Genomic DNA, 13,641 nt, shown 5'->3' with positions numbered 1-13,641 from the left:
AAAAATTGTGATATTTGAGCATGAAGTAAAAAGGAAATACTTAACACGTTAGTGAATGCATAGCGTACTTGAAACTAGAAGAAGCTATAATTGTGGCTAAATGCTTACTTACAGAGCATTCTAAACAATAGAGTTTTACCACAACCATGCAAAAGAATTTTCATATGATGAAAACGTTGCATGGTATCAAAGTCACTAGATGGCTTCAATAAAGATTTATTTGCATGTGTGGTGCTCTCCCGGCCCATCTGTGTAAATGGACATTTCCAACTGCTGGAAATACAACATGTGAGACTCACAAGTTGGCTCCTACTGCTGGAAAAACAAATGTGTACCAGTGCTTGGGGTCATGACAGGAGCACCCATGTACCACACCCCAAAGAGAAGGAAATTATTCTTGTACAAAAGGAGTATCCCTGAGCACTGTTACACTCAAAATCTTATTACAGGCAAAAGGAGCAAACCATAATATACAGAGCCAATAATCTATTATTAATCTGATTAAAATACGAATAATCTAATCAAAAGAAAATAAACAACTACTAGTAGTCCAGTAACAGTAATACTAACACTTGTACTCCAAAATAATACAGAAAAACCTCAATAGTAAAACCCTTAACATTTTCTAAAAGAACATTTACCAAAACCTTTCCCATTTCTGTGTTTTTATGTCCAACCTCCCTTGTGTCCTTCTGGGTCTTAAAGCTGATGGTTTCAGTCCTCCCTGAAAAGACTGGAAGCAGGGGATTTTTGACAGCTGTCAGTATCTTGAGATCTTTACTGATTAAAGAGTATGATGATAATGATGGGAGTTTCTTTATCCTCACTCTTGAGATCTACCCTAGGTTTCTTTTTGAAGATTTTCTTCTCACAGTCTCCTTCCCTTAGCTGCAGAGGCCAGAGGAGGTAAAGGGAACCAGGCAAGATGTTGCTGGTATCTCGTGGGGAGCAAAGGTATGGTGACCAAACTTAAAATGCGAGGTGGAGATTTATAGAAGCTGAGAGTAGGGAGAGGTGGTAAGGGTAGACCCTTCATTAGCACGTTTATCTTAATGGCCACCCCTTGGCACCAAAGCTACTTTCATCCCAGGATAATATCACTTCCTTATCTTGAATATTCACTGTCTCAAGCAGGGCATCCCAGGTGAGTATCTAAGGCTCTTCTCAGACAGACAGTATTTATAGCTGAAATACAGCTAACAAGCATCAACTAGTAGGCTACCTGAATTTTACTTTTACTGTGAGAAATGTACAAGTGACCCATTTCTCCAATATGCCTTTTAAAAAAAAAAAGAAGCGATGTGTCCATATACCACATTAAAATTTTATAAAACTGTTTCTGCTAATGAGATTCTGAGTGTTGATGCTTTCAGATATCTGTCATAGAAAGAGTAATACAATACTTAGTCACGTAAAACAACTTGAGGACTAACCAGAAATCAAATCACCAACATAATGAGAACATCTGTTCAGCATCTGTTGTTTAACTTAATTTACTAGACCTGAGTACAGAAAAAAATAGTGTTCTTATTAGGGCTCTATTGAAAAATAAAGTAATGAGAAATTGATTGGAATTATTAGCAGGTCCAGTTCAGCATAATCTGCATAAACTATCTCTTAAGTCTAACTTTTTTATATTTTTTCAGACTTTGCTCATTCAAGTCATTGCTTTTCTACTGTTTCTGCTAGTACATTTTTGAACATTAGAAGCAGACAAGAAAGTGTCCAACATATTTAAAGTAAACATCATATAACAAAATTCTAGTTTAACTTTTTTGTTGTTGTCACTTCAGCTGCTTGAGTTAAGGGAGAAATTTTTCCTTACATGGTATTGTGGAAAGGAATACAACACCCAGACCGATGCTAAAGAAACCATTTCATCTCTCCTAAAGTTCAAAGAAAAATTCTAAAAATGTTAAGTAGTGTTCTTAAACCATTTTTAATCACCTTAATTTTAGCTTTTTCAAGTACACAAGTTCTGTATTATTTTCTTCAACATATTAAAAAGAGACCTTTTAGGATATGAGATTATATTTGTGCTTCAGCAGTGTAAATATTTATGTGTGAAACATAGTCAGCACTTACTGCTGATGTAGCTATTGATTAGTAACATCTTGAGAGAAGAAGGTTACATTACTCTTGCATTAAAACACTCTCAAACAGACCTTGAATCACATTTTATCACCTTTTTTTTGCTCTAATGGGTGTGTGTTGCAAAAACATTTAAATTCATAAGCTATCCTTTGAAGGTTTTTTAATGACTTCTCTGTTATGGAAATGTTTCATAACTGAATCATATTTACTGGAAGAGAATTTGTTCCTACAAGAAAAGTGCAGTTTTAACCTAATGCTTTCATGAGAGACCATTCCCAAATGAATCCTCACTTTCTTCTGAAATCTTTGGTCACTTGAGTTTTGGCTTTGCTCACTGAGGAGAAGGAAATTTAGATATTAAGAATATATACAGTGAATAATCATGTAAACCTGTGCTTGCTTTAGATTGATAGGGTTACTTGCGTGCCTGAGAGACTTGCTTGAGAGACTACCAACATCTGAGGGCAAATCAGATCTCGTATAAACAATGGGAGTGGTTGATTTCACCTAAGCATGTGATTTAAAGAGGCTCATGGTACATATAGGACAAGCATCACAGGCTTAGGTAAAATCAGGTTACAGCTCAAAACCTTGGGAAAAGCAAAAAGCTTACTAAAGACTTGTTCATCTATCAGGAAAAAATCACTGTGCTTCACTTATGCTGTGTAAGTTTACTATACAGTGGAAAATTTAGCACTACATTTTAACATAAATATGAGGCCAGTCATGTAATCATGTTACTGCATGTCACCACATGTCAACTGACTTACAGGTGTTACCGACATGCATGATCTTTGCCTATTTCATTACAGACTAATCTAAGTCAAATTGCCACAAATGTGACATGGGCTGAGAGCATTCAAACTGCTAAGTGCTGCAGCTCCGCCGAGGAACTTGTAATACCATGGTAATTTGCTTTTGTGTTTCCCCGTGCTTCACATGTCAGTGTTCTTGACATATCAATACACAAAATGAGTCAGATCGGTTTAGGTGGATGTTTTCCAGGGAAGTGAAGCATTAGCTCCCATCTGTTTCCCTTTCTCACTGCTCTTCCTCTCTGGCAGCCCTACCCGATGCAGCAGGCTCAGAGGAGCAGGAGGGACTGCTGTGCCACACTGGGCGTGTGGATATTGACGGCACTAGGGCAGCTGGAGAGGAGGGACCAGCCCCAGGCTTTCTCCCTGGCTTGTGCCTGGAGTGGTGGTGCGCCACATGGCTTGTGGAGACACACAGGCACCTCGCACAGGCTGACAGGGCAGCAAGAAGCATCAGGCCTCACACTCATCCCAGGGCTGCACTAGCCTCTCAGTTTCCTGCATAACTCTAAGATAAATAACCCTGAATTTATTTTAAATAGAGAAAAGGAAGGGAGGAAATTAGTCCTCCAGTTTTGGAAACTGTGGTTCAAGTGTTGATCAGTTTGTATCTAACTGAGGTGTCCTCTTTCTAATCACTGTTTGCTAATGGCAACAAGATTGTGCAGTCCTTAATGCATATTATGCCTGACTCCTCATTGTGATGTTAACTGTGCATTTGATAAAATGACGTAACATATAACACTACTTCACGTGCAAAAAAACAGGGGAGAAAGTGATGCAAGATGGAGGAAGGTATTCGGACCAACATCTATCAAGAAGTCTGATCTGAAAAAAGAAGCCTTGTTTTAATACGAATTCTTGTCAAGGCCATAGTCAGTTTCTTCATTTCAGATTATTTTTGGTTTCTCTGAGGCAGATGGAGTTTGCCTTTCACACGATGTCCTGAGGGTGAAGGTTCAGTACAGATGAACCGTGCAATCTGCCTCACTATAACACATGACATACTGTTGATCAAAGAAGAATGTGTTAGGGACCAGATGTTGCAAGTAGTTATGACATGTCCCAAGCCTTACTCTCACTTACTGCATGGCATGGAGGAGCTAAAAACACTTGTGATCTATAGGGAAAACATTAACGAATACTACAGAAGGCATATCTCCCTTAAAATATTTCTTCATTTCCTCATTATTAATTGTCCTCTTCCCTTTTTCAATATTCTTCTGTAATTTCCCTCTGTGTTTAATTTTCTTCATCGCATTTTAACCCCATTGGGAGAGTTAGCTTAAAATTGGATAGATATCTACCTTTAATTTATCCTCTTCACTTAAAATGCAGGGCCCCAATTTTTCCCAAAAGGCTACATTACTAGCGTGAATTATTTTCAAATCCTACTGGAAAGAAGGATGTTCCAGTGACTCAAACTCTCTGCCTTTGTCTCTGTGTGGTTGTTGAATTATATTTATGCTATTGAAGTCTATTGCAAAATAACAATTTAAACAGTTCTGCTGTTATGATTTGAATCCTTTGAGGAAAGGAAGATGTTTTTTCATTAAGAGGTGGAACGAGAAAATTGATCACTGATCCATTTCCAAATTTAACATAGGTTTCTTATGTGATATGATATCATTTTATCTGTGCATCTCATTTTTCTATCTATAAAATACATTAGTACAAAGAACATGATTCATCAATTCACGTTTCCGTGCTTCCAACCTCCCCCAAAAATCATACTGGAAAGAATGCAAGTTACCTAAGCTAATCTATCTTCATTTTATTTTGTTAGGTCATCACGAGACATGCTTAGGCCAGTTTAAGGTGCTGCACCTTCACAAAGACATCTGGAAAGTGTACATTGATGAAGAATCCTGCTAGGGTTATTGTCTAGACAAGAAGAAAAGATTAAAGGGACAGTATGTTAGTAGTTTTCACACACAGGTACTGAGGAGGGTGTGGGTAATCTTTTATTCATGTTCATGCTAAATAAAAGACATAGTGGATTTAAATTTCAGCAAGAAAGATGTGTGCTAGGCATCATAAAAAAACAGTGAAGTCTGGGTATTATGGAGTCTAACTTCAGTTTAGACAAATATCTAGAACAGAGACTTACCCTGTTTTGGACAGGTTTAGGGACAAGATGATCTGTTGAGCTATTAATTTCTCTGAGAGCTCAGAGAAACTACTCTTCTCTTCTCTTCTCTTCTCTTCTCTTCTCTTCTCTTCTCTTCTCTTCTCTTCTCTTCTCTTCTCTTCTCTTCTCTTCTCTTTTCTCTTTTCCTCTCAATTTTTTGTTATCCTGCTTTAGCTGTAAGAAGAAAAAGTGATTTTTTCTGAACTAGTACTGTGCCTGTCAGAGCACCAGAAGCAGAGCCATATATATTTCACTGAAATACAACTAATTCATGAATGACAGCCTTTTATAGCTAGTTTAATCTTACTGTCAATTCCTATCTTTAATATCGAGTGACATGCAAGAACAATAACATAGCTAAAAAAGAGACTTTTGACAATAATTTTGATCAAATTATTACACTTTTTTTCTGCAATATTATATAGATTTTGTTTATTTTCTAGTTCAAACCACGGTCTCACCCCATACTTTAGGATCAAAAGCGCACTCTTACAATCACAGCTTTTTTGGAACTGAGGATGTCTGAGAAATTTATTTTGTTTCTTTGTGTGATTTTTCTCATCTAAATAGGGCAGGGAAGGGAAGGGAAGGGAAGGGAAGGGAAGGGAAGGGAAGGGAAGGGAAGGGAAGGGAAGGGAAGGGAAGGGAAGGGAAGGGAAGGGAAGGGAAGGGAAAGGAAGGGATTCTCAGTGCAGCAGCAGATTTGGCAGTGTAGCTATGAGGATAGCTGCCTTTTTGGTGTTGGGTCATACATTACACAGTTCTGGTTAAACTCACTCTCACAAGGAGCCACTGATTTTCAAACTGTGTTGGAGAACTGAGACACTCAGAGAACACATTAATGAGTGTGGTATAAACAGATAAATAGATCTGGATGTTGAACAGCTTTTTAATTTGTCTGTGAAAAGTAATAACGTTCTGAAGCCTTCTTCATTAATGAAAAGAAATAGTGTGTGCTTAACATAGTGTTAAAGAGGATAGTTTATACTAGTATCAATTTTTATTTAAAAATATATTTATTTAGGGAATATATGAAAGCAATGCCATAGAGGTTTTTCCTCTACTCAGTACAGAGAGGCTTTTGCAAGATCTAACCTCTTCCTTTATTTTGACAATTTCATAGAAAGTTAACTCGAGCTTTCCAATACAGCCTTCAATAAATTGGTGTAAAACAGGAACATTTGTAGCTCAGAGAAATAATATTGTAATAGTCACCTATTAGCCACCCTCTTAATTCAATTGGTAGTCATTTTATTTTTGTGTGTGTGTTAGCTGGTATGCCTGGTTTCCCTCAGTTTGGACAGCTCCTAAGGAGACTTCTCCTTCATCTGTAATTTTTGTGATTCAAATTCATTCTTCTAAAGAGTTTAAGAACACTTAGTCATCTGCATAGTACTGTAAGGAAAGTCATATGATCCACATTGCATAAAAATTGAGACAGAAATAGTAAGATGGTAATATGTTCAGTGACACAATGGCACAATTCAACGATTTACCGTCTCAGACCTCAGTAGCTCATTGTCTCATGTTCCTCTGCTATTACAATTACATATTACACAGCAGTTTATTTATCACACATCTCCCCATAGCAGTCTACACCACTTTAGTACCTCACTTCATTTAAAGCCAGGAAGTTTGTTTATAATTCTTAATATAAAATTTCCCTTCTACAAGTTAAGCCTATTACTTGCTGACCTATTCATTAGGTTCTGTTCCAGTTCAGCATTATAGTCAGCAGAGAAATTTCCATTAAAACCCAATTTTGCTCCCTAGATGAAAGAATTGATCATCAACATTTTTCAAATAAATTTTAGCTATCAACTTGCTCTGAGACCATTTTCACAAGCCTGTGAAAATGTTTAATAACTAACTGACATTAAACAATATGCAAAAATATCTTAATAATCTAACATCTCATTTAATTGAAGATTTTAATAAAAACTTAATTAAGGTTCCCATATTAGTTCTTGGGGCCTATCCTGAACTCATACTATTCAAATCCCATTAGCACTAATGGTCTAATGCCAAACACGTGAAGAATATCAAGCACATAAAATTTACTTTTAATAAGTCATTCATCCTACATTAAATATAAAAGTATTATTAAAAACACATTCAGGAGGATTAACCACTATTATTACAATGAATGTTTTTAATAATCAGTTGATATTTATTTAGTTTACAGTACTGTCTAATTATTACACAATTATGGCTTTATAGTGTCCTTGTAAATCTTCAGCAAATGAAATGTCTATCCAGTAACATTAATTTAAAAAGTTACCATAATATATATTTTAACAGCATTGGCTCAATTACTTCCCGTTTAAAAGGAGAGCAGAAAAGTTTTATTGAAAGACCATTTAGGAAGAAAATATTAATTAGAGGACATATGGTACACACCAGAGGATCAGAAGGTCAAATCTCAAAATGAAGTTGATATTTTTATGGAAAAAAAAAATCCTGTCTTTTTCACACAAGATTTTAGCAAAGAAAAGGCAAACACTAGTCCTCAAACCAAAGCAGCAACAGACATTCGTCGGGAAGATAGAGAGGAGCTATAGCAGATAGTACCTTGGGCAGAATACAAGCTGGGAACTTTCAAGCAGCTGAATCTCAAATGAGAACTTGTTAGGTCTTCAACATGAAAATTGGAATTTTGAATTTGGGATGTTTCAACTAATGAAAGTGATTAAGGTACTTGAGAGGTAGTACAAACAGAAAAAGAAAATTATTGTTATGGTCTGTAAAAACTGAAGGGCGAACTGAAGGGCGAAGTTGTTGTAAAAACTGAAGGGCGTGAGCGAACTGTTGACCATTTCTCCACCATTTGTCCCACTTGTGCTCTGAAAAATTTTGGGCTGTTTCTACTTCCCCCTTTACTTTAATTTCCTCATATTGCTTCCCATAAAAAACACATTGGCTCCCCTAAAAAAAACACTTGTCCCCTTGACAAGCAGGACTGCATATATTTGGGAATTCGAAATTTTTCTCATGGATGACAAGGGAATAACTTAAAATTGACATCAGTGTCTGCCTGTAGAAAAAGCACTATCTGAAGTATCATAAAGCAGTGTCCCCCTATTTTATCCTGAAAAAATGTTTTGACAAGTGCTTCATGCGTAAAAATACTCACAGAACCTGTAGCAGATACAATGCCAAAATAATGTAGAAGGCTACATTTCTTTATGTGATATACAAGTGCACATAGGACTAACCAGAGCTGATGGAAACACCTATGTTGCTTGTAAATCTGCTAAGTGAGAGAAAATCTCTGAGAATGAGCTTTTTATATACAAGGAGACATTTTCAGGAAGTTCTCATGGTATACAAGCTTTGATGCTATGTTTACTGAAGCCAGTATGAATCTTCCCATTGGCATCAGAACACTAGGAGTCAACAAATGATGCCATATACTTGACTTTTGTTAATCACTTTAAGTAGCTTAAAAGAAGAAAGAAAAAAATTAAAAATGAAAGTGTTTGCATTGACTTTGAAGCGGTTTGATTTCATTTACATCTGTCCTACTATTAAAGTAATATAAATACGTTTTAATTGACTACATTACAAACCTTTGAAATATAGAATGTTAATAAGAGTTTGTATAATTTTTAAAGCTTTAAAATAACTCTGAATCTTTCTTTTTACTTGTATTATTTATCTGGAAACCTAAGTAAACTCCTAAAGAATGTTGAAATAGTCATTTACTGTCCAAGGACTATGCTGGATTTTCAAATCATGGAAAGAGATTTTGATTTCACTTTGAAATGTGAATAATATTTCATCTTCAGAATATTAATTTTAAATTCTCAATGCACAGAAATTGTTCGTTCATCTCTATAAGGCTTCCTACTCTTTTCATGGTACCAGCATCCCCTCTGTAGTCATCAGACCCTCATGGAGCTCTTCGAACAATTAACCTGCAACAGACTTTGGCTTGTTTTCACATTATTGTTCTGCCAAAGTATTCAACATGGATGAATTCATAGATGGTTTTATGATTAATATGAGTTGCCTATGCTATATAAATCAGGACATACTGCATTTCCAGAAGACAAGCTAGGTATTTGTATTTCTTGTCTCCGAGCATTGGACATAGGAAATGGAAAAGGGAGGACAGATGTTAAAGACAACACAAAAAGTAAGTAATAATGTATATCCTTTTATTAAACAGCAATTCAAATACATCTTCTTGTTCTCTTATGCTTAGTCATGAGATTCTGTATCTGTTCCTTAGAGACTTCTGTCAAGTTGGTGCTCCGAAGAGACAGTAAACTTTTGACAGATGCCAGATCAAAAAATATGACAAAATATCAAAATGTTTCATGTATTTTACATTAGTCTTCATTAAAATGTTCACTTGAGGATATTTAATTGGCAGGAAAGGGTAAAATAGGTTAAACATCAAGGAAAAAAAAAAGTTAGAGAATACCAAGTTAAATGTTTTCCAGTCAGCTGTGTCTAATAAAAATAGATACTCCTAGATACTTAAAAAACTTGCCTGAGGCAATATCAGAATTTTTACCATTGTCTTTAAGAACTAGCACTGGAAAGCTGGAAGACATAAAATACACTAGCAACCTTTGGAGAGGGCAAAAGGGAGGCACTGTAGCTCAGTTAATTTCAGTTACTGAGAAAATTCCAAAACAGAGAATCCATGCAGCCTCTGAGAAGCACCTGAAAGATACTACAGATGTACATCAGCTAAACAAAAAGAAGAAATTAGGCTAACAGCTATAATTCCTCAACAGGAGCCAGCACAGAAGCATTAGTAGGAGTCAGGGAGGGAGATGCAGATGGGGCAGCCCCAAGGGCCCCAGACCAGGTCGTGATGGGGCCAGAGCTGGAGCTGAGGCAGGACCAGCGGGTCTGGGGGACTGTTAAAGGTACAGAGCCATGAGCTTGAAAATGGAGTAGTCTGGAAAACACTGGTGCCATCTATTTTGCACACTGGCTTCAGGACCAACGAAAGTCAATTTGCAGTACAACAACAAGAATGATCACTTAGGAAAAATGACTGCAGGAAAAACTGAAGAAATTGAGGTAAGTTAGCCTGAAGAAGTAGGGAGTGAATATGCTAAGCCTTCAACTGTATAAATGGCCATTGGAAAGGAAGAAAATATTATATTCTCCAAGACTTAAATAGTGTGGGAAAATTATGTAATTCACACAGGAAAAAAAAAAGTGTTTTCCAGGGCAGTTGAGTTGGACCTTTATCAGAGATGGCAAAGGTATAGTTGACCCAGTGATGGAGCTGGAGTCCGGACAGATATACTGGGAAGTACTTTAATGATGTGCTGTGTCCAAAAAAAGGCTTGGAATTGCAAGGAGGAGGAGGGGAAAAGTATTTCTTCCCCATGAGTTCCTCTCAGTGAATAAAACTTTAGGAAATTCTACTTTCAAGTTTTGTGCCCATATTTTGATCATTGCTAGAACTAACAGAACTTTCTCATAAACTTTCAGCAGACTATTAGCTTAATTCTTACTAAATTTGCTAAAACCCTTATTTTAAGCCAACTAATATTTCTGCAGTCTCGTCATTTCCTTTCCTGATGCTCCTTTTCCAATATACTGTAAAAATATCATCTTCTAACCTTGGTTACCACAGTCATGAAACCAAATGTAAAAAAAGTGCTCTGATCCATGGAATACTACCCTGAACACTATCTTTGCAATTCTAGAAGAGACATATTGTAATGGAAGGGCACAAATATAACAAAAAATAAGATTATATGTTTCCTGGTTACATGCATCAAATTATTTAACATTTTTTTTTTTCATTCTTATACACGCAGGCTTCTTCCTTCTGCTGAGGTAGCTTCAATATTTTCAAGAACATTGAAGCATTTTTGCAGGAGAGAAAAATAAAGAAAATTGGAAAGATAAAAGACAGTTAGTGTCCTTGATTTGTGTTTGGTAGACATGAAAGAAGGTTGTAAAAAAATGGTAGCTTATGAATACAAATATTTTGTTGCTTTTTGGCACAAGCGTTTTGGCTGCTGCCTGCTGGAAGATGCTGTTCTGCTGCCTCTCCAGTGTGTCTGCCAATAGTAATGGCCTTGCTGGTGAGCTGCAACACTCCTGCAGTGGTTTGTTTGCCACACGCCGGCTCCTGGTCTGCACGAAATCTCTTTTTTTCATTCTTTCCTATATTTGGCCCCAATATTATATGTAAACCCATCCAGATCTCTACAGAATGTGATGAGGCCTGACAGCTTTACACTGCATGTGAGGATAAAAAATAACTAAATACAAAGACAAATTGAAATATTATGAGCATAAACACAGCTTTTGCCAGCTACTGACTAGAGGAACCATATATGGTTGAGTGTTATAATTTAAAACAAGGCACGGGATAAAAAAGACTTTTGCAAAAAAGTGCACACAAATATCCTGAATAAAATTAGGGAAGTTTTACCTTCACATGTGCCAAGAAACTAATTAAAAAATAAATTGCAGACCAACAGTGGAATTAGTATGAAGAAAAAATTAATATTGGAAAATAAGATTACTGTTGAATATTCCACATCGGAGGCCAAGGCCTGGGTTAATTTTTGGTTCTAACAAAAGAGGGCTCTACTTTGCACTTCATAACTCTGTTACCAGTATTAAATAAAATTCCTACATAGAATACAATTAAGTTAAACATATGGGGCTTTGTAGAAATTAAAGAAGATTCTATGGCATATATTTTTTCTTTCTTTCTTTTTACAAATCGATAAGCAAATATGTATTGGCATCTGTAAACAGAAGCTTTAACTCTTTAGAGTATCTTGGGAATATCTGTAGGGCATTCCATATGTTCGTTGAAAATGGCAGAATTCTTCTGAGCTGCCCAGAAAAAATACCACATAGCACTGCAAATAACTCCCGGTCGGAATGCTGTGGTAATGTCAGCTGCCAAAGGGTGACTCTTCTGGGAGCTGTACCAGGAATGATAAAGATCAGATGTGAGAAGAATCTGCCCTTGAATCAAAGCGTCTTTGAGGTTCTCAGTACTTCCTTAATATCTCAATTTATTTATTCCTCTGGAAAGAAAAAATAAGAACATTTTACAAAAAAAAAAAAAAAAAAAAAAAAAACTGTGCTTATAAGTTTACAGTTCCCAGCCTCAAGCACTGAGTGAGTAACAACTGACCTTTTCTATCTGGATCTAATGGAACTTCCATATCTTGATATACCAAAAGATATTGCCACATAAAACCCACACTTGCTTTAATAAGACAATTTTTGTTGAGGGAAACTTCAACATTTTACACTAGCTAAATCTCCCACATGAATTATTTTGAGTGCTCACCCAAAACTCATCCCATAACCAGAGGGGAAAAAGAAAAGCAGATGAAATTTTGGAAAAATATCTATACCATCCTAAGGCAGTGGTGGGAGAGGCTGTCCTCAAGCCCTTGGGAAGGGGCACACCTCTGGGATGTGAAAGATGGCTTAAAAGTTTGGTCTGTGCTTGTTTCCGGAGAGGAACTAGAACTTGTGTCCTCCCCACCCCATACAGGTACCTTACCCATCAGACTGTCCATTATTCTGGATGCGGTTTGCTCTCAAAGTATCATTAAATGACAGTTTTAATTATATGCCATTTTTATAGTGAAAATGATTGTTACAAAGTGATGTTTTTTAGAGAGCTCTATGTGAAGAAGACTTCTAGCCTTGCTCAGAAACTGCCTTGCTGAATACATTAACATTATGCTTCTGCTGAGGGAGGGTGGTTAATTGCGTCCTTATTTTAGAAGGCATCAACCATCATTTTGTTTTCATCCGTGCTGGATGCGGCAGTTTTTTGTTCTTTTTAGCAGCAAATACAGAGAACTGCAAGAAATGCAGACATTTCCCTACCGCAGCTAGTCACCCTTGTCACCAATAACCTGGCAATCAGAATTGGCAGTGAAGACATGCCAAGACCCAGCAGTGGCCTCCATACTCCTCAAAGAATTGTGCCAGTTTTGCTGACCAGTTCTTGATTCTGCACATACACAGTTCACAGAGTTTAAAAAGTGACTTACCTTCCCTGTCACCCAATACATAGCAACAGCTCCCCTGCTTTTTACCACCGAGCATCTGCTAGTGTTTCCATTGTAACCCATGTTTTGAGGAGGTTAGGGTTTGGCACAAATCATTGTTTTTATTCCAGTTTCTTAGACTGGATTGTACGAGTTGTTAGAAAAAAATAAGAAATGTGTCTCACTCTCCCTTCTCCAGATTAAAAAATATCAAAACCCTCCAAAGGCCAATGCAAAACAAAGTAAAAATGATTGAATTTATTAGAGGTTGCCATGGAAGTCTGGGTAAGACAACAGCTCAAATTGTTGTACTCCTGGTAGGATCTCAGGAAAGGAAAGCAAAGTACATGGGTGATTTAGTTAGCAATTCAGCTACTTACCACATTCCTGCCTGTGTCTGATGCTGCAACAAATTGCACTTTTGCAACTTAGAAGGCCGTGCATGTTAGAAACCAAGAGAGGAAGACAAGCCAAAAGGAAGGAATGATGTTCTGGATTCAAAGAAGGGAGATCGGGTTTAGGAAGGGAGTTTGTACCGCCCTTGAAGCCAGTTTATTCCTTCTTTTCCTTGCACATTGTATCTCTAGAAAGA

This window comes from Tinamus guttatus, unplaced genomic scaffold (genome assembly GCF_059628265.1).
Source record: "Tinamus guttatus ecotype Peru unplaced genomic scaffold, ASM5962826v1 Tinamus_guttatus_pri_ptg000520l, whole genome shotgun sequence".
Classification (NCBI taxonomy): Eukaryota; Metazoa; Chordata; class Aves; order Tinamiformes; family Tinamidae; genus Tinamus; species Tinamus guttatus.
This window is presented reverse-complemented; position numbering follows the sequence as displayed.